Here is a 22,112-nt window from a genome sequence, read left to right on the forward strand (position 1 = left end):
GGTCTGCGTGCCACTGTACCTAGCTCCTGTAAATAATATTCTTAAATACATTTTCAAATACACAGAATTATCTAAACACTAATAATACTGAAATATAGTTACCAAAATTATTTTTAAAATGCATCTGTGATGAGGCAATGTAAGACTTCTTTACTAACACATCAGGACACTCAACTATTATCATTTCAAAGGAATAATGGATGGAGGTGGCATTTGGGGACATCTGTCAGAAACAGTAATATAATTTGAAAATATCCATAGTGATGAAGACATTTCATATAGACACTGAAAAACTGCTCTCATGAGAGTGGGGTAGAATGGTGGTCTCTGCAGCTCCTGAAGGGTGGGAAAGGATGATGGACACTGAATGGATGATAGGCATGGAAGTGTGATTGGAGAAGAGGAATTTCTGCATGGAGCACAGTTGGACAGCTATGGTTGCAACAATTAATTTGACATTTCAAAGGAGATAGTAGAGAGGATTTGAATATTCCAAGCATCAGAGAAACTAGATGATTACTATACAAGAGAACATGACTATTAAATCATGCTAATGTCCTAATATCTGACAGGCTACTCAAGGCATGCTAACACACAGAGTATCCAAATGCCATGCTGTTTCCATAAGTGCATGCAATCATTATAGGTCGATTAAAAATAAAAATAAAAACATGTATTTTACATGAGTCTATACATGTGTGTATATGTGCATCGTGTGTGTGTGTGTGTGTGTGTGTGTGTGTGTTGTGTGTCCAATGTTGAATGTTCAGGAATCTCTTCCACTGTCTTCACCTTATTCACTGAATGCCATGTGTTCTGCTCAGTTGAACCCAGAACTACAGACACAACTAGTCTAGCTACCCAGCTTATCCCGGGATTCCCGTCTGCTCCTTCCAAGTGCTGTGTAATTACCAAAGAGGCCACCACCCCATCTGGCTATGTAAACACAGTTCTGGATTTCAAACTCTAGTTCTTCACACTTGCACAGCGAGCTCCACTGGCATCTCCCCAGCCCCGTGTTTAAAAGTGTGTGTGTGTGTGTTGTGTGTGTGTGTGTGTGTGTGTGTGTGTGTATGTGATTTGTCTCTATCCAAATACTCAGCCCCCCAAATTCTGACTACCTCCATGAAGGTCTCTTTGATTTCAGCACTCTTTCTTCACTCTAAACTTATACTTAAATTGATAAATTATGCAAATACTTAACAATCAGTGTCTCTGTACTTCACTAGTGAAATTAAACAGCAGAGGAAAAAAATCACCATTTTAATCATTTTCACAGTTGTATAACTCAGTGCTAAACGGTTAGCCTGCTCATCCAATAAAGCTTATTCAACATATCACTATCTTAGTGCCGTGGTTTTTTCTCATCACCCCCATTCTTACCATGATAATCTCTCTGAATTATTCCATAGGCAACTCACCGTGCCTTTATCTCCCAGTTCCCTCCAGATTCTGGGAAGCCACTGAGTCTCCAGTCTTTACCTCAACCAAGCCCTTCTATCTTTCTGGCTTTACTCCCAGACTGACAATGACAGAGCATATTGCACATTGACTGGTATTCTTCACTATCTTTCGAGTTATACTGATTTCAGTTCGTTACGAGCCTGGGCCTGTCTTTTGCATTGCTAATGGCTAATACGTATGCTCTAGGCCCTCGCCTCCTTAAATCAATGTGGCAAGCGCGGTCGAAAACATTAATAAAAGTGAAACTGGCTCTGAGTTCTGGTTCTTATAGAGAGCTCGGAATGTTGTGGCGTAGGGAGGGGTCGGATGTCTATGTGCAATAAATCTCAGTTTTCTGCCCAACTATTTTACCAAGACTTAGATAACACATCTGTTTCATCTGCTCAGAAATTCTGGTCTGTATGGTTAACTCTTTCAATGGAGTTCCACATTGATCACAGCTGGCCTCAGGTCAGAGCTGAGAATGTGAGGGCAGGTCAGAAGGCCATTGCCCCCCTCTGGGAGGCCCTCTTTCCCAGAAAGTGACCTGGCAAGACCATGTTGGTCTTAAGGTCACATAGCCTGAGGTCCGATGGTGTTTATCGCCAGACACTCACTCACTTACTAAGGATAAAAGCAAAGCCATCTTTGGCAGTAGCTTAAATTATTCACGGATTTTATTTTAAAAGGAACATATTTACAGAGGAAAAAAGAGATAACCACATCAATTCCAGAAATCCTTTCCAAAAGAAAATTTCTGCCCCTTGTGAGTCATACATGATGCCATACACACGGTATAGGAACCAAGTTCCCAGGTTTGCTCAGATACCAGTTGCTACAAAGTGGATGCACAGAATGAAAGCACAGATTTGGGGAGATAAACTTTGAGGGTGGCCCCCAAAACTTCAAATCTTCTGAAGTTAGATGAGAAAGGAGGAGCTTGGCATCATGGATCTGAAGAGTCTGCAAATGACTGCCTCGGAATCGTGGGAGCCCAAGGACCAGCTCCCAGCACTGCAGCCCTGGAGGCCTGTTCCGGGGTCCCAGCCAGTGTCCTAGATCTCACTTGCTCTCAACTCCTGCTGTTACTTGATCTGACGAAGGTCATAAAGCAAAGACTGTGGTGGCTTATTTGCTTTGTTTTAGCTTCTCTATTAATACCAAACTCTCTCTTTTTTACTAATGGCCCAACATGAAAACATTGCAAATCATTTTAACCTCTATCTCTAACTACTTCTATTTATCAAGTCTGAACTCTTCCTCAAACAGGTTCATGTTGTATTCCTGCTTCTGCTTCCCAATATGGACCCCAGTCTTCCTACCTTTATCCTGTGATGACTTGCTTAGATTTAATCATACACAAAGAGCTACAGTGACTCAGTAACAAATCCACGTGAGGGTGAAGGGACATCACAGCTTCATCTTGGCACAGAAGGCTTTACAATGTTCTTTCCCATCAGAAGTTTCTGGACTGTGTAACAGAACTCAACAGACTCCAGTTAAAAACTCACGATGGCTTCCTTTTAAATAATTGCAACTCTTTTTACAAGAACCCTCATTTCATACCACAAATATTTCCATGGAAAAGATGTGACTACTAGACAGTGCCACTCAATTTGAACAAATCTACCTGAATTTGTCCACACACATGAATGATGTCCAAGATAAGTAGTCAGCAACCTGCTAAGGATTTTCAAAGCAGCTCTGGAGCTCCAGTCAGGAGATGAAACTGTTTAGTCTAAATACAAGACTATTCAAATGAAACTCTGCTTTTCTCCTCCTCCTCCTCCTCCCCTTCTCCTCCCCCTCCTCCTCCCCCTCCTCCTCCTCCCCCTCCTCCTCCTCCCCCTCCTCCTCCTCCCCCTCCTCCTCCTCCCCCTCCTCCTCCTCCCCCTCTCCTCCTCCTCCCCTCCTCCTCCTTCTCCTCCTCCTCCTCCCCCTCCTCCTCCTCCTTCTTTTGGTTTCTCTTTGTGTGTTGCACACATGCAAGTGAGTGTGTGTAGGGGAGTGTTTACAAGAGAGGAAAGAGAGAGGATGTAGGGGAGTGTTTATGAGAGAAGAGAGAGAGATGGAGGAGGGGGCAGAGGAGGGGAGAAAGAGGAGATGGAAAGAGAGAGGCAGAGGCAGAGGCAAGGCCTACAGGCCAGGCTGGCTTGAAGCTCCTTGTGCCTCGGCACTCCACATGCCGGGACTGTGGGCACACTGCAAACGGGGTTCCCTCACATGCCGGGACTGTGGGCACACTGCTAACAGGGTTCACTTGCTAATATTAAAAGTGATTCCAAAAGAAGACCTGGAAAGATCTGGAACTGCAGCAGTACTGTTGACACAAGTCTTTAACCTTCCAAAGCAACTTCCCTAATAAGATGACATTAATTGGAATATATGGGTTTTTCTTTCTTAAGAAAAATGGGCTATTTTTAACCTTGCTTGATTTTCACACACTAAATTATTACTTGTTGGCTAAAGGAAGTTGGCTCTTTTTCAGCATAGTGTAGAATCCAATTTTATCTAGTAACTCCACTTTTGGACTGAACAGAAGTAGAAAACCTTCAAATGCATCCTTAAAACATACATGGATATACAATATCAAAACCAAATCATATTCTATGCACAACTGATACATATAAGCATATGTATGATTTATGTTATCCATAAATAATAATTAAAATTAAACATAAATATACATATGCATATGAACAAAATATTAAGGAGGAACTCTAGCCAGCAGCATTCACACATGTGCTTTCAGAGACTCGTTCCCAGTGCTAATTCTGTCGCGCGCGTATCTACGATTGGGGTAGAAGAAAAGCACAATGATTGGGTGCAATCAATGGAAACATGCTGGCATGTCCTCTTGCCATCTTTCTGTTCCCATGTGCTTGTGATCGCCCTGAAAGAATTCAGACTAAACATGCAGAGCACAGTGCAGAGGAGAGACTTGGCCGTGAGATCATGTGGAGCATGCTCAGGGTGAGAGGGGGCAATGACCTGAGACTATCGTGCTAACTATTTTCAAAAAACTCTGAAATAGGAGCCAGAGAGATGTTTCAGAGGTTAAGAGCACTGCTGTTCTTGCAGAGGATCTGGGATTGATTCCCAGAACCCACAAGGCAGCTCAATACTGTCTCTACTCCAGTTCCAGATCTGATGCCCTCTTCTGGCCTCCTCAGGCACCAGGCATGCATGTGGTGCACAGACATACAGGCGAAACATTCACACACATAAAACAAATAAATCTTAAAAGTTTTAAATTAAAAACCAGCCATTTGAATTAACTCATAAAGGGAGAGTGTAATGCTATATCATTTTTCCTTCCCAGAAAGTCTTGTGCTAAAAAATAATCTTACAAACTCCTGGCAGTACCTCCCATACAAGACAGAGGCACGAGTCAGGCCCTGATGCATAAATCTAATTAATCTTATCAATAAAAAATCAGGAGCCAGATATTGGGCTGAAAGATTAGAGAAGCAGGGGAGCACCTCCTACTTCTGGCTCCTCTGGTCCAAACATTTAGCCAAAATTTCCACATAAGACCTAACAAAGCTCAAAAAAGGATTCTAAACACACAAAAATGGAGTCAAACTCAACTTCTTGGTAACCACTTTTTCTCAGGTAGACTCTGTTTGCTGGCCTCGAGCAAAGGCATAACTCCTCTAAGAGACAGCTTCCTAGCCTGGAGGTGGTGGTATACATCTTTAATCCCAGCACTAGGGAGGCAGAGGCAGGTGGATCTCTGTGAGTTCACAGCCAGCCTGGTCTACAGAGTGAGTTCCAAGACAGCCAGAGCTATACAAAAAAAAATCTTGTATGGGGGTGGGAGGTGAGGGGTGGGAGGGGTAGAGATGGGGAGAGACGGCTTCCTGATTCAGCGTTAGTGTCAAAAACCATGTGGCTCTTTTAAGAGGCCCTGCTACTAAACACTAAATGAAGTCTATGAGCAGCAGGTGGCACACTATTTGGTGGACCCAAAAACTTCCTAGAGCTAGGGTGTTAAACACGGCTCCCAGAGCCGGCAGTACACATGCCTCTGTCATGAGACTAGCCTCAAAAGAACCGAGAGACGGGCACATTTGGTCCTAGCCTTGCCACTGGGCAGTTTAAAGACTCATGTAGTCAGCAAAAGGTAGAGTTATGTAGTAAAGACAGATTCAGACAAAAAAATCCTCTAAATGTGTTACAGTGTATTTAAAAATATACGCAGGCTTGGAAGAGAAAATAAAAAGGGTAGAGAAAGTCCTTAAAAAAGAAATAGAAGCTGGGCGGTGGTGGCGCACGCCTTTAATCCCAGCACTCGGGAGGCAGAGCCAGGCAGATCTCTATGAGTTCGAGGCCAGCCTGCACTATCAAGTGAGTCCCAGGAAAGGCGCAAAGCTACACAGAGAAACCCTGTCTCGAAAAACCCAAAAAAAAAAAAGAAAGAAAGAAAGAAAGAAAGAAATAGAGTGATTAAAAAAATATAATAAGCCATGCAAAGCTTGGAAATGCACTGAGTCTGGATTATGGATATGGATTATGTATATTATTGTGTTGTCTTTAAAATTTTTGGCTGTTAGGCAAATGGATGGAACTAGAAAATATCATCCTGAGTGAGGTAATCCAAGCCCAGAAGGAAAAACATGGTATGTACTCACGCATAAGTGGATACTAGATATAAAGCAAAGAACAATCAGACTGCAACCCACAGAACCAGAGAGGCTACATAGCAGGGGGGACCCTAGGATGACTGTGGCTTATAATAAGTTTTGATTTTACTCAATCACTGGGCAAGCCTCAATGAAACATTTCACTATCACTATTAGGATAAGAACTTATACTGTATCAAGCTGATAATAGAAAAATAAATAAATAGATAGATGATAGATAGATAGATGATAGATAGATAGATAAATAAATAAATTTTGGCTGTTAAGAGACCTTGGATTATGAAAACTGCTATAGATTTTAAAATTATCTTGACTTGAAAATTTAAGTCAAAAGATATGTTACTTTGGGAGAGAGGTTATACTTTTGTTTCCGAAAGAAATGAAAAGCTGTGGATTTATTCTGGGTTAAGAAAAATTAGGTTTGATCAAGGAAGACACCCTGAAAAATCTTCAGTGGGAGCAGATGGCCCAAATGATCCAATGTCTCAGAGCACCTCTGTTGCAGTTTCCTCTGAGTTCTGCATCCAGAGCAGCTTCAAGGCTGCTGGCTGAGATGATCCAGCCCCACAGAATACTCCAGTAAGGACTTAACCATAATCATAAATTTTCTCAGGGTCCCCCAAAGATTATCAGCACCCCCAATCAACAGGAAGTAATCTAGAGAACTGTGCCCACATTCCCAAAATATAGATTATGGATGATTGTCCTCATTTAGGGAGTTGGTTACAAGTTGTTATGGATAATGATCAGGAAGAAAGCTAAACAAAGGAGATTAGATTCAGGAATCTTGTTCTAAAAAGAAAAGGGGGATATAGAAATAGGATAAAAGGGTAGATTATTGAATCTACTTTAATTCAAAAACAACTGTTAATCTTTCATATTTTACACTAGTATGGATTTTTAGTTTATTGATACAAATTCAATTTTGTTGTACTGTATGTATATTTCTACTCTTGTTTGAGGTATTATGCTTATTCAGCTCCTTTAAAACTATAATGTAGAATTAAGAAATACAAATTAATACTTAACCATCTATAATAGTCAAACTTACAGTCATGTTACATATGTTTTCTAGGTATACACAGATATATTTAGGTAGATAAATGGTCTTCAAACACTTCAAATACCTATAGAATATAGCATTAATATGTTTAATAACATAAGGCTTTTCATGACAGTGAGACATGTCTGCTCCTAGAAGCACCAATCTACTTCAGAGAAGATGTTGAGCATTCAACAAATTCCATATGGAGTTTGTTTTCTCTGTGGCAAAATTTAGCCATATGGACAAAGAAACTGCCCTTGCCTCAATTGCTGACAGATACTGTCCAAACTGGAGAGCAGGACACAAGAAGGTGACTGCTGAACTTTGCCAAAACAAGGTCGGACAGTCCTTCAGGATTCTCTGCTTCACAAGAAAATCTGTCAGATATGCTAGGCCTGTAGGCCAAAGATGGGTGCCCAATATTGCAGAGAAACTTTGGATGACTTGTCCAGGCAGCCTGATATCACTGCCATTAGGTAACATTTTATCCTTCTGGAGTCTTTGATGGAGTTGAAGACTAGTCATAGTTACAGTTTTTCTTAGTTATGATAAAAGGGTAAATTAGATATAAAACTTTGTACTCATCAAGATAGAATAGATAATTAAATGTTTTTTCTGATGTTGTCAAATACAAATAGCTTGGATATTGTAACTGTAATTCTTACTTGTTGCTAGAGTTTTCCGGCCTTGCCCACAGTCAGGACAAATCTTTGTCACCCGCCAGTCCCACAGCCGCTCAGACCCAACCAAGTAAACACAGAGACTTATATTGCATACAAACTGTATGGCCGTGGCAGGCTTCTTGCTAACTGTTCTTATAGCTTAAATTAATCCATTTCCATAAATCTATACCTTGCCACATGGCTGGTGGCTTACCGGCGACATCACATGCTGCTGGTCATGACGGCAGAGGCTGGCAGTGTCTCCCTGCCTCAGCCTTCCGCTTCCCAGAATTCTCCTCTCTCCTTGTCCCACCTACTTCCTGCCTGGCCACTGGCCAATCAGTGTTTTATTTATTGACCAATCAGAGCAACAGATTTGACATACAGACCATCCCACAGCAATTAGCCCTCTGCCTGTTAAGCTGCCTTTGAAGAAAAGGGCACTGTACCTTTTCCGGATGCGAAGGCCACTTCAGGGATGGGGCCATATTGTCCTGGCCTCAGAAGATGCCTTTTGATAAAGCCATAACCACACTTGTTTTGGCAAGAATCAGTAGTCCCTTGTTTCGTGTTCTGTCTGTCCATTTTGTCCTGTTGATTCGAGGATACTTTGTTGTCCAGTGGCTAACTTTTGCCACAATGAAAGTTGACTCCATATGCAGTTTCTTCAATGCCCATATTTTCTCTGAAGTAGATTGGTACTGCCAGGAGCCAACATGTCTCAAAAAAGAAAAATTTTCTAAGTTATTAAAACATTTTAAATGCCATATTCTGTAGATCTCTGAAGGGTTTGAAGATGACCTGTCTAAAACATCTCTGCTCAATTTTTAAAACATATCTAATATGACTACAAGTTCTATTGTAATGTCTAACTACTAACTTTCATTTCTTTATATCCTAATAGTCAGTAATAATAACATCCAAGGATCAGAAATTTGCATTACATTGTTAAATGAATGGTATAAATACAATTAGAAATATACATATAGCATTTTCTAACAATATCAGTTTCAAATTTGTATACAATATAAAACAATCCTATCCAATGTAAAGTATTTAAAACTAGTAATTGTCTTTTTCTTTTCTTTCTTTTTTTTTTTATAAGAACCTTAAATCTAATCTCCTTTGCTTAGCCTTTTTCCTAACCTTTGACAATAACTTGTAACCAACCCCCCTAAATACTGAAAATTATCCCAGACCCAAAACCCATTAAAAAGACCAAAAAAACCACCCACCCCACACCACCTCTTTGGGAATGTGGGCATCGTATTCTTAAAATTGCTTCCTGCTGGGTATGGGCAAAGTTTTCTTTATCCTGAAAGAAAAATTTTAGGTTAATTGTCAAATTCTAGGAAAGGTAACTATATCCTTCATTATCCAGCCTGTGTATAATGCCAAAGTTCAGGGTTTATCTCAAGTCCTTATTCAAGTAGTCTTTGAGACTGGATCATCTTAGCTAGTCATCTCAAAATTGCTCTGAGCACCTTGTAGTTCAAAGCTGACCTGTGGGTGATGTTTGTCAGCTTAATGATATTATTATTGTCCACGTGGAATTGTTGTTGTTGTGGGGCCCCATCTTCTTTCTGGAGACTTCAGTTGATGTTAGGCCTGGCCGTGATTTCCTGCAGAAAACTGATAAGAGACTTGAACACAACATATATATGCAGCTAGCCTTTTTTCTAGAATAGTTAGTACTCTACATGACCATTCATATCTTAACAAAGTTTAAAATGTATATATATATTAATCTTGTAAATTTTGATATAAAATTTATACTTTAAGAAAAGTTTAAAGAATCAGAATAGAATCAAAAGAGTTGAGATTAGTAATAGAATAGTCCCTTAATTAATTTTGCCTTTGTCCTATACCATAGCAGAAGATGGCTCTTTTATTCTGGCATGATACAGGGAGTTTGCATTTTCCTTTTAACAACATGCTTGAGTTTAAAGAAGGAGAGAGCCATTCTCCAACTCCAAAGTCAGCTTTAAATTTTAATTGAACTGGGACTATTAGAAGACCAATAGTGTTAAATCTTTAGAGAAAAGCAGAAACAAACATTTAGGAAGACATAAAATTTTTTAGATAATATATACCCATACATCGTTTCATTCTGTTTCTTGGGATAGATGATTTGTCCCTTTTCTTCAGTTGTCTCATTTGTCCAGTGTTCTTCAAATTCCTTAACCTTCATTCTCCTAAAAGGGTAAATTAGATATAAAACTTTGTATTCATCAAGACAGAATAGATAAGTAAATGTTTTTTCTGATGTTGTCAAATACAAATAGCTTGGATATTGTAACTGTAATTCTTACTTGATAACTGTTTTATTGTATATAATCTTACTGTGTTAAAGTTAAAGCCTTCCTTTTTAATTATACAAAAAGGAGAGAATGCTGTGGAATAATCCTCTTGTACACTGTAAAGATTCGTCACTCAAATTGGTTTAATAAAACACTGATTGGCCAGTAGTCAGGCAGGATGTATAGGTGAGGTAACCAAACAAAGGATGATGGGAAGGGGAAGGGCAGACTCAGGGGTCACCAGCCAGACACAGAGGGAGCAGGAGATGAATGTACCATGCTAATAAAGATACCACATGACAGAGAGTAAATAAGGAATATGGCTTAACTTTAAATGTAAGAGTTAGTTAGTAATAAGCCTGAGCTATCGGTCAAGCATTTATAATTCATAGTCAGCCCCTGAGTTGGTTATTTGGGACCAGGCAGTCAGGACAGGAAACATCCACTTACAAGGCTCCATCCTTCTGACCATAATCAACAACTGGCAAGTTTCTGTTCCTGGTTTACAGCCATTGATTGTGAGGGTCAATCCTTGATGTCCTCAGAGCAGCTAATAGTTATGGAACAGCATGTGTGAGACCCTAGGGCCACAAGTGCCCACCTACAAAGGAAGGCATACACTGGAAACGTTAGATACTATACACGCTAGTTTACACACATTCTGTGTTAAGACACTCATAAACGCATATATAAAGATAAACTTGTGTTTTGTTTCTTCGTCTTCTACCAATAAGGAAAAGGCAGAAGGGCATACTACACACTAGACATTATCAAATGCTGAGGACTGAATATGCTACAAATTTCATGCTCTCCGCATCTCTGGGCTAAATGTTTCCAGGGCCTTCCAGATGAGGAGAGCAAGCATTGAAAGAACCCACAGCGGCAGCCTCCAGCCAATGAGAGAGCATCACCTACACTGAGCTAGTCCCAGGAGGAAAGGCAAAGGCTACGCCCACGTGTTCAGGAAATGACAGAGCATCTTCTGGACCCTCCTTTGCTTCCTCCAAAGCACAGGCTGTCATTCCTTCTAACTGCTTTTTCACTAATCTCAACAATTCTCCTGTCATACTTTTCCAAAAATGAAACAGGACAATTACTTCCTGACCTAGGAAAATAAAATGTTCTATGAATTTTTATCTTGTTATTTATACAGCAAGCTTTTGGACACCAGTTAAGTGTTTGGGTGAGACATTTAAAAATAAAGCAAGCTAAAAAAAGAACTGGTAAAATACATAGAACAAAGAAAAATCATGATGTGTAGTGAAATAACACCAGAGACTTAAACATCTAAAGGGCAAAAGGTTACAGATTTAAATCAAGGGAAGAATAAGGAGGGGCCCTTCGTGTGAAACAGGGGGAGGGTGAGACTTTTCATTTGACCTTAGAGACTATTGCACTGTGACCTTTTTTTGAAGTGTTTCTGCTGTTTTGTTGTTGTTAATGGCTCTAACATACCAGCACTACCCCCTAGTTCCTCTTATTCAACCTATGTATGGCTTAATTTCTGTCTCACACCCTATCAATTGTCAGTTTGAAAGGTAGCAAATTATTCAGATTAAAAAATGTTTTTATTCCCCATCATCCTAAAGGGTTAAAAAAATTCAAAGTAAATATAAGCACCACAATTTACTAATATTTTATGATTTGTCTTAGCTTTGTTGAGCACTAAATAAACACTGTGTAAATCCTCAAGTACCAATCAGAAATTCGGGTTTGTGTGCCTTAGAGAGTTGCATTCACTTGCATAGACACTGGCTCTGCCCTCACTGTTTTGTCAGGCTGCATTGTTTTTATAGCACAGGCTATACAGAAACTTGGCCCCCTGCTCATCATGAGGCATCCGCGTATGAAGCAGAGAACACCATTTTCTCCCTCTTCAAAGGGTTCGTTCTCCATAGGGTGCCAAGAAGGAAGGTTCCTCCAGCCACACACTGCCCTCTGGCACCCAGGCTCAGTTCCCCAGGGGGAGACCAAGATAAACTCTGGCTTTTACACTTCTAGGTAACATTTCTCACAACCCTTGGCCGTAAATATTGACATTTGGAAAAAAGAAAAGGAAAAAAATGCTTTGAAAAAAAATTGAAGTGTTTTTGTTTTTTAAAATAAATATACCCTATCTTGGGATTTTTAAAAATAGTATTATCCATCAACAACTAGATAGTATAGGAAACAAACTTTCAAAGGGTTTTTTTTAATCTTTTCTTTGTCCACCAGGGAAGTCCTTCCAACCGGCGGAACTGAGTGAGTTTAAGGCTCTTTTTTCTCTAGGAAGTGCTGCAGCCATCCTCTTGGATATTATTTTTTTCCTAAATAGCCAATCTCTAAATCATAGTAAATTTGGGATAGTTTTCCGTAAAGTGTTTTCTTTTTTCCTTTGAAATATTTCCTTCCACCTTCAAAAGCAGAAATGCCACGGCCACGGGGACCTTCGTGGATTCCTCAGAGCCCAGCCCGATTCCGCTGTGGAACTGTAGCGCCACCTGGTGGTCATTCCTGTTTCCTGCCATGGTTTGTGAAGCACTGTGTCTGCTCCAGTAGAAAACAACCCGCAAATAATCCACAGTACCGCTCTCCGAGCATAAGCATCACGCGTGGACTTCTAAAGTGTTTAACAGAAGTATTCCTTTTAACAATTCTTCTGTAGGGTTTCTGCTGCGTCGCTACATCAACAGAATAGCTAGGTTTCCCATTTTTTCATCATTTTTTTCTTTTCTTTTGAGACTGGGAGCAGTGTACTGTGTAGCCTGATCTGTCCTAGAACCGGCTCTGTAGACAGGACTGGCTTAGGACTCACAAAAGATCCCCCTGCCTCTGCGCTGAGCACTGGGATTAAGAGCATGTGTCACCACGCCTGGCTAACATTCCCCTTTTCCTGACTTTTGCAGTTATCTAAGCAATGTTTTGTTTTGTTTTGTTTTGTTTTGTTTTGTTTTGTTTTGTTTTGTTAACTTCTTCAGCAGCAATACAAAGAAGTTAAGCTAAGTAATTGTCAGCTGTGGGAGGAGTTTTTTCTCCTTGAATGGTCAAAAAGGAAAATGGTCAAAAGAAAAGAAAATATGCCTTTGTCATAAGACTTCGTTGTAGTTTTCAAATTTTAGATAATTTCAGTCATTTCATTCTGCAAAGCAAATATCTTCTTGCTAGTTGTTTTTGAGACAGGGTCTTGACATAGAGCCCCAGTGTTGCCTGGTGATCAGAATCCTCTTGCCTCTGCCTCCTGGAGGGAGAGTTGACTTATAAAATGCCCAGCACTGGGAGTGCTAGGGGATTTGGCTTCAGGTTTTTGCAGTGGTGGAGATAGAATTCAAAACCTTGGGCAAGAGAAGCAAGCAGTTTGTCACAGAAGAGCACGACCAGCCCTTGTTATTTTATTGTTGTTTGTTATGCGCTGGGGATGCTGTGAATGTGTTCCTCTGATTGATTGATAAATAAAACACTGATTGGCCAGTAGCCAGGCAGGAAGTATAGTATAGGCAGGACAAGCAGGGAGAATTGTGGGAAGTGGAAGACTGAGTCAGGAGATGCTGCCAGCTGCCGCCACCATGAGAAGCAAGATGTAAAGTACTGATAAGCCACAAGCCACGTGGCAATTTATAGATTAATAGAAATGGGTTAATTTAAGATATAAGAACTAGATAGCAAGAAGCCTGAGCCATTAGGCCAAACAGTTTAAATAATAAAAGCATCTGTGTGTTTATTTGGGTCTGAGTGGCTGCGGGTCTGAGCAGAACTGGAGAAAACAACTACAGTTTTGTTTTTGTTGTCGTTGCTGTTTGTTTGTTTGTTTTGAGATAGGGTCTCTGCATCTAAGCCTAGACTGGCATCAAATTCAAAATCTTTCTGCCTCAGTATCTTGAGAGCTGGAATTGTAGGCATCCACTGCTCCCTGCAGACATGAATGCTTTTAGGTAAGTTCCTTCATACATACATTAATTTTCTATTGGAACACATCAGGTTTCCTCTTGCTGCAATTTAAATATTTAAACGGAGGGAAATCTAATTATCTGCTCTTGTTGTGGTATATCCACCAGAGAAGACTGTTCAAACATGGGTTTAAGCCAATAAAAAGTCTTTATTAGCCGGTCAGTAACTACACCAGGATCCCAGTGTAGCCATGAACCTTTCTCAGGGTGGGTATTTAAGTACAAAAACCATGTTCCATTAACAAGAACAGTCAGCCAGAAATGGAACTACAGAAGCCAAAAAGCAAAGTTAGTCCATTTAGGGACGCTCCCTGAATTACGGCCTTTGGTGGATTAGTTCTTTGTTTCCTTTTGACAGGTGGTGCTGTCCACATGCTGAGTTTTACAGCCTGAATGCCTGCCACTTCCATCATGGAGTCAGTTGTGTCTGGGAGCCTACTAAAGTCTGGGGCCCTGCTACACTTTGATTATTATGCTGTAGCCAAACGGCCTGATGCTTACTTTACTGTGGTCCCTGACAACTTACTTTACTTCACATTCTTATTTTTTCTCTCACTGATATCAGCTTCTAAAACATGGGAACACTTGAGACCTAGCTTTGCTCCAGGAGTCAAACAAACTACAACTGAAGTGCATTGAAGTCGAAAAGACTCAAGCTACACAGACTCCTTATAAATTACTGGCATCTAGGTAGAGAGAAGCCACATGTGAGGAAAAATGTTAGAGAATTCACTGTAGATGATCAAAATCCTTGCCATGCAGTCAGCCTACACACACAGTAGCTTCTTCATCGTGGCATAAAACTGCCAGTAGGAAAGAACATTATAAGATCTGTGCCTGAATCCTCTGACATAATTCACACCTGTAATCCCAGCCCTTGGGAGGCAGAAGCAGGAGGATCTCTGTGAGTTTGAGGCAGGACTGGTCTACAGAGTGAGTTCCAGAACAGCCAAAGGTACACAGAGAAATCCTATCTTGTCCACAGCTCCAGAAAACGGAAAAAAAAAATCCTATCTCAAAAAGAAAGAAAGAAAGAAAGGAAGGAAGGAAGGAAGGAAGGAAGGAAGGAAGGAAGGAAGAAAGAAAGAGAAAGAAAGAAAGGAAGGAAGGAAGGAAGAATTCAATCTGTGAAGCAGACAGTACTGTAGCAGTGATTGGGTTGCGTGTGCGTGCGTGCGTGTGTGTGTGTGTGTGTGTGTGTGTGTGTGTGTGTGTAACATCTTTATATGTTACATGTGTATATTAATATGTAATATAAGTATATTTGATATAATATAAATATAGCATATACATTTATATATACAATATCTAACTTATAAATATATAAAATAAGTATAACATATGTGTTTATTTTATGTGATATAGTTATATCATATGCTATAAATGTGTAATAAATATTAGATATTAAATTTATATCTCTGTATACATTTTTATATAAATATATTCTATATAAAATTTTTTGAGATGCCTCAGGTAGCCAAGGGTAACCTTGAGCTTCTGATCCTCCTGCCTTTACTTTCCACGTGCTGGGATTGTGGTTGTTGACGGCCATGACGGAAATGAAACCAGAGCTCCCTGCATGCTAGACAAGCACCCTACCCACAAAGCTACAGCCCAGCTACACCCGAACTCCCTTGAGCCTAATGTCTGTTTTCTCTTCCACACTGGGAAGATCTGCTCAGAGGTGTCTCAGGACAGGAGGCCCTGTCCCCAACACTCAAGAGGCAGGAAGAGTATGAGTTCAAGGCCAGCTTGTGCTGTACAGTAAGTTCAGACTGGCCTGGGTGGTTTCAGCTTAATCATCCTTTCTTTCCACATAGACACAAGTGTCCCAGCTCCTCCCTTCCTGCAGAAACGGTCTCCTGTCTCCTGTGAGATCTTTCCTCCTCTGTCCTGTTGGTGAGAAGGGCCTCCTGGTCAGAAGGGTCCTTTAGTACTAGGCCCTTCATTAGTGTCCGAGCAGGCAGGGCTCGGAGGCCTCTGAAATGTCCTAGGAATTGTCAAGGTTGGCTCAGGCCACAGATCTACCAAAAGTCTAGTCACATCTCTGTGCTCTTTGTGAATTCCTGGGTTCAGCAGAAGATAATGCTGGGCTCTCAAACTTGGGAAGTATATATGTTCTTTCCTCAAGAAAGACAAAATTTTCATGTTTTTCATAACTAACAGCACCATTGGTGCAAGGGGTCTGAATGGTAAATTGGCAGTTCATAGTCACTAAAACCTTTTATGTGTTCATGGTGTAATAGCATTAACTCCATGCTGAAATAGTCCTAGAGGATAGAGGCTTGCTAACACAGTAGCTCACAAATAGTTTCACAGAAAACAGAGAACACCAACAGCCTTTAAGTAGCTTGCATTCTTGCACGCAGGTGGAACAAAGCCTGTGGTCCATTAACATGGCTTAAAAATGTCATTGATACTGGGAACTACTTGGGTGGTCCAGCTCATATCAGCAGCCAACCCTGGTATGCTTACAGACTGAAATTAAAAAAAAATATATTTCATTTGCATCCCTTTGTTCCCATTTCCTTGAACATCACCTTAAAAAGCCCCTTGCTCGTCAGGTGGTGGTGGCACACGCCTTTAATCCCAGCACTCGGGAGGCAGAGCCAGGCCAATCTCTGTGAGTTTGAGGCCAGCCTGGTCTACTGCTTGGGGAACCATGCCTTTGGGGAACCACGCCTCTGGTATTCACAGGCACCCCCACATACCACATGTAATGGGCATATACCAACACAGATGCACACACATAATTAAAACGAAACTTGCACCTCAACCAAGGAATGAGACAGACTTTGGGCAACTGTCTTCTGTCCCTAGAGCTTTGCAAGCAGAGTTGCCTCCCTCCTCAGCCTGAGCTCATTTTCATCAACTTGTCCTGTTGGTCAAGAGTCAGACAGGCCCCTGGGCACACTGTGTTTTACATCCACTCTGTTATCTAGCCATCTCAGCCACATTATAGATAATGGATTAACATCTCCGCTTAGACTAGAAAACTCAATCTCCAAGACAAAAACACTGTTGTTCCAAGTCCTTTAGCTACTGAGTGGCAGAAGCCTTCCTGCTCGGAAGCAGGCCCTCCATAGGCTTGTTGACTCAGTGAACAAATGTACCTACCACAAGAATATTTCAAGTAAACCAGGAGGAGACTCCAAGTCTTTTCACTCTATATCCAACTAGCTAACAAAAACACCTCACTTCTGCAAACAACTGCACCCTTCTTAGCTTTGGAAGGCCAATATTTTCTAGAAAAGAACAAAGAATAAACACAAGGCTGAGGTCCCCTGGGCCTTGCTTGGGCTGTTTTATCTAAGAGATTGTAGCAAGCAACCTTCACCAATGTTGAGCTACAGATCCATCTGGAAACTTCTGGTGCCTTTTTAATCTTTTAAGATACATTAAGAAGGCAGCCAACTGCTTTTAAATAAAAACTCCCAAGGGTTTGTTTGGTTGGTTCATTTGGTTTGTTTTTTAGACAGGTTATCACTGCGTAGCCTGGCTAGCCCAGAACTCGCTACATAGTGTGAGACCAAAATGAGCCAACTTAGAAATAAGACCAAAACGCTTTCACCCTAAAACTAAGGCCTAAGATTTCTCCTTTTAGGAATAGGCCATTAGTTACTGAAACCAGTCAGTTCAGATTCCAGAAACCAGGAAGTGTAAAAGTACAGAGTCACAAGATAGTCACAGGGTAATGTCTGCCAGACTATGGAATGTCCTCTCCCTGGTTTCCAGGGTAACTGACCACAGAAATGCCCCCACCTGAGGGCAGCCAATGAGAAATGGTGGTGGGCAACCACTCCCTTAGAAGTAATTTCTAGAAGTCCCTAGAAGCGAGCCAATCAGAATTGTGTCCATTCTAGCACCCCTAAATGATGTAACCTTGTGACTTTTCCCTTTAAAAGCTGAGCTTGCAGACAGGTGGGCACTTCCTCCAGCCTCCACTGCATTGGATATATTGGACAAAGTCCCTGCCTAGGCTTGTATTGCTTTTGGATATCCAGAATTAAACCTTGCTTTTGCATTCTGGCATGCTCGTCTTTGGTGGTCTCTCTGGGGGTCACGATCTGGGCACAACAATAGCAAAGGTAGCTTTAAACTTACAAAAGATCCACCTGCTTCTGCTTCTGCCTCTCAAGCACTGGATTAGAGGTGTTCACAATCACATGGCCTCAAAAGAGCAGTAAGTATAGATGACATTCACATGTCATACAATGAAGATGTCTGTGATTTTTATTGATGGGATCTATGTCTCTGATGTGTCACCTATATACCCATGAAAAGGTATAGCCCACATCCAGACGAGCACAGTGCAATGGGTACAGTAATTGTGAACAGACAGATGGCCTGGGGACAGCACATAGGAGACTGGGCCACCTTATGGAAGTCTGAAAATGCCATGTAAGGGGCAGGGGCGCAAAACAGCTTGAACACACTGATGCCATGCCAGGCCTAGAAGCCCAGACACAGCTTCTAGCAGGCAACACCTGGACCCAGGAAAAGCCATAAGCTGACCCTACCCAGGGAGGGCCTGCATCTAAGAGGAAATACCTGACATTCCAAACATTCCCTATATCCCTGGACAAATGTCAGCCAATCAGAGTCCTGAACCCTGGAAACCCCCTCACTCCAAGCTCTGCTATGATATAAACCCAACTCTGGGGTTGGGGATTTAGCTTGGTGGTAGAGCGCTTGCCTAGCAAGCACAAGGCCCTGAGTTTGGTCCTCAGCTCTGGAAAAAAATAAATAAAAATAAAAAAATAAGCCGGGCGGTGGTGGCGCACACCTTTAGTCCCAGCACTCAGGAGGCAGAGGCAGGCAGATCTCTGTGAGTTCAAGGCCAGTCTGGGCTACAGAGTGAGTTCCAGGAAAGGAGCAAAGTTACACAGAGAAACCCTGTCTCAAAAAACCAAAAAATAAAAAATAAAATAAACCCAACTCTGCCTGGGCTCTGGGCTCTCTGCTCTCACTGCTGCATCGGACAGAGAGTCCAAGCTCTGAGCTTGAAAATAAAGGCTCTTTGCTTTTACATATGGGATTCATTCAGTCTCCATGGTGGTCTTTTGGGAGTCTTTACGATCTGGGCATAGCAGTAAGAAATACAGATTTTATCCAATAAGTGGGAAGAAGAAATTCCTTTTTTTCTTAATGTATAGAACACTTCAAAATTTGCATGTCATCCTTGTGCAGGGAACATGCCAATCTCTGTATCTAATTTTAGTATGTGTGCTAATGAAGTAAGCACCAAAGAGAAGTTATTAAAAGCAAATATGACATAATAAAGAGATTATTGTATCATATTCATATGCAGTGGAGGGGGTGGCTTGAAACCAAGACTGGTTGGTAAGTGTCTTAGTCACTGTTTTGTTGCTGTGAAGAGACACCATGACCACAGCAACTCATAAAAGAAAGCATTTGACTGGGGCTTGCTTACAGTTTCAGAGGTGTAGTCCATAGTCATCATGGTGGGGAGCATGGTGACAGGCAGGCATCCTGGAGAAGTAGCTAAGGGTCCTACACTAAAGCCCACCCCCAGTGACACACTTCCTCCAACAAGGCCACACCTCCTAATCTTTTCAAATAATGCCACTCCCTGATGATCAAGTATTCAGATCTATGAGCCTATGGAGGTCATTTCTTTCAAGCCACCACCCACAGGAAGCCTCTGACAGTCTACTAGAAGCCCATGGTCATAAATATCCAACCAGGATTAAGGAGTAGGAAGGTGTGGACTTCAGGTCAAGGAATCAGAATCGCCACAGCTCAGGAGAAGGAAGAACAAAGGATGTTCCTTTGCTGAACCAGGATAGTGAACTGGACTCACAAGCAAGAGTCAGGGACTTGGATATAGGAAGATGAGGACAGCTCACTCAGGCTACTGTCACTTCAGGATTTCTAAATGATCTAGAATTGTGGCGTGGTCCAACCTTCTGGGGGAAAAAAGGAACTCAGACCTGAGTGAGGGGGTTACCCCTTTTCCATACTCCCCATTCACTCCATGACTTTGTAACTCATTTTTTGACATGGTCTCTCACCAAACATGGAGCTCATTGATTTGGATAGGTTGGCTGGCCAGAGAGCTCCAGAGGCCTGCCTGTCTCTGGCTCCCCAGCACCAAGGTCACAGGCACAAGCTGCCATGCCCAGCTTCTACAAGGATCCTGGGGATTTGAACTCATATCCTCATGTCTGCAGGGTAAGTACTTTACAAATGAAGCTCTCTAAGTTCCTTCTACTAGGTTTTATCATAATGTGTCCTGACTATATCAACAGCCCTGCACATCATTAAATCACAATACTGAAGTGCTCCCTCCCTAGACTCTTCCCCGCTGCCCCCATGTCCAGGCGATTTGCACTTCTCCATAATGAATTTTAAAGGCCAACATAGGCTCTACTGTATACCGCCTCTCAGAAAGGCCAGTCACTAAAAAAAGAGAAGGTGGCAGATGTCCACACCCAGACACGACCATGGTCCTAGCCAATACCCTGGTCATAACCTATCAAATATCTGCTGTGGGATAATCCTTCTGTACACTGTGAATATGTATTATTCTCATTAAAAGCTGACAGGCCAGTAGCCAGGCAGGAAGCATAGGCAGGACAGCCAGACACAGAGGACTCTGGTAGGAGGAAGGGCAGAGTCAGGAGAGATGCCAGCCAGCCACTGAGAAAGCAGGACATATAGAAAATGAGGTGACAAGACATGAGCCACCTGGCAAGGCATAGATAAGAAATATGGGTTAATTTAAGTGTAAGAGTTAGCTAGTAACAAGCCTGGGCTATTGAGTGGGCATTTATAAATAATATTAAGCCTCTAGAGTGGCTATTTGGGAACTGGTGGTTGGAACAGGAAAACTCTGCCTACAGTGCCAGTACAGAGAATCTAGCCATGCCATGCCCAGAAACTGTGCTACCTGCCCTACAGAAACTGTGCATACCCAGTGCAGGATTTCTTAAGCCACCAAGTTTGGGTAACATGTCACCAGCAACTGATAATTGATACAAGCATGGGTTGGTGAGGGGGCTCAGCAAGAAAGGCACTGGCACTTGCTGCCAAACCTGATGACCTGAGTCTGATCCACAGAACCCACATGATGAGAGGAGAGAACAGTTCATCCTCTGAACTCCATATGTGTGCAGTGGTGAGTGAATATGAAAGTACATACACACACACACACACACACACACACACACACACACACACACGCACACACACCTTATAGTGTTACTTTAGTATCCCAATTTGTTTGGGCACTTTTCATTTAAGGAATGCAAAATTACTAGGGAAAGGAAAGACTGCAGTGACCTCATCTTGAGAGAAGAATAGAGAGCTAGCAGTAGTGGTCAGGTTCTAGCACAGCAGTGCCACCAGAATGCTATAGGAGCAGAGACTGATTACAGCAATCAGGCTTTGCACACGTGTGGGATAGCTAAGGAAGTGAACTTCAGAGGATCTGAGCAAGAACCACAAATGAGTCCTCTTTAAGAACTGGCATGAGGGACTGTTACAGCTTGCAGAGTCTAAGGAGTTAATAAACACAGCTGCTTCTGTGGGCCGTGAAGGCAAGCTTGGGCTGCGGGCTACAGGGCGTTTCCTCTGTGCTCTGCCACCAAGGATCTGGCTGGGCAGGAAGGAGGAGCTGCCTCTGTGTTTTGATAAGCCTTAGTTCCGTCAGGAAGATGAGCCAGACACAACATAGATGAACACAGAATGCCCAGTGGTGGTGGTGCATGCCTTTAATCCCAGCACTCAGGAAGCAGAGGCAGGTGGATCTCTGTGAGTTCACAGCCAGCCTGGTCTACAGAGTGAGTTCCAGGACAGTCAGAGCTACACAGAGAAACCTAGAAAGAGGAGCAGGAGGAGGAGGAGGAAGGGGAGGAGGAGGGGAATGTAGAAATGATTAGAGACCTATCACCAGATGGCTCAGCAGTTAAGAGCACCGACTGCTCTTCCAGAGGTCCTGAGTTCAATTCCCAGCAAACCACATGATGGCTCACAATCATCTCTAGTGCAATCTGATGCCCTTTTCTGGCATAAAGTCCTAGGGCACTCATTTACATAAAATAAACAAATGCATTTTTTTAAAAAAAAAA

At 41.9% G+C, this 22,112-nt stretch overlaps 1 pseudogene; it reads right to left on the reverse strand.

Moving 5' to 3' along the window:
• Positions 1-19,165: 19,165 nt before the first annotated feature.
• LOC114709217 lies at positions 19,166-19,264 on the reverse strand (annotated as a pseudogene).
• Between the last annotated feature and the right edge of the window lie 2,848 nt (positions 19,265-22,112).

The sequence above is a fragment of the Peromyscus leucopus genome, chromosome 5 (genome assembly GCF_004664715.2).
Source record: "Peromyscus leucopus breed LL Stock chromosome 5, UCI_PerLeu_2.1, whole genome shotgun sequence".
In the NCBI taxonomy this organism is placed as follows: Eukaryota; Metazoa; Chordata; class Mammalia; order Rodentia; family Cricetidae; genus Peromyscus; species Peromyscus leucopus.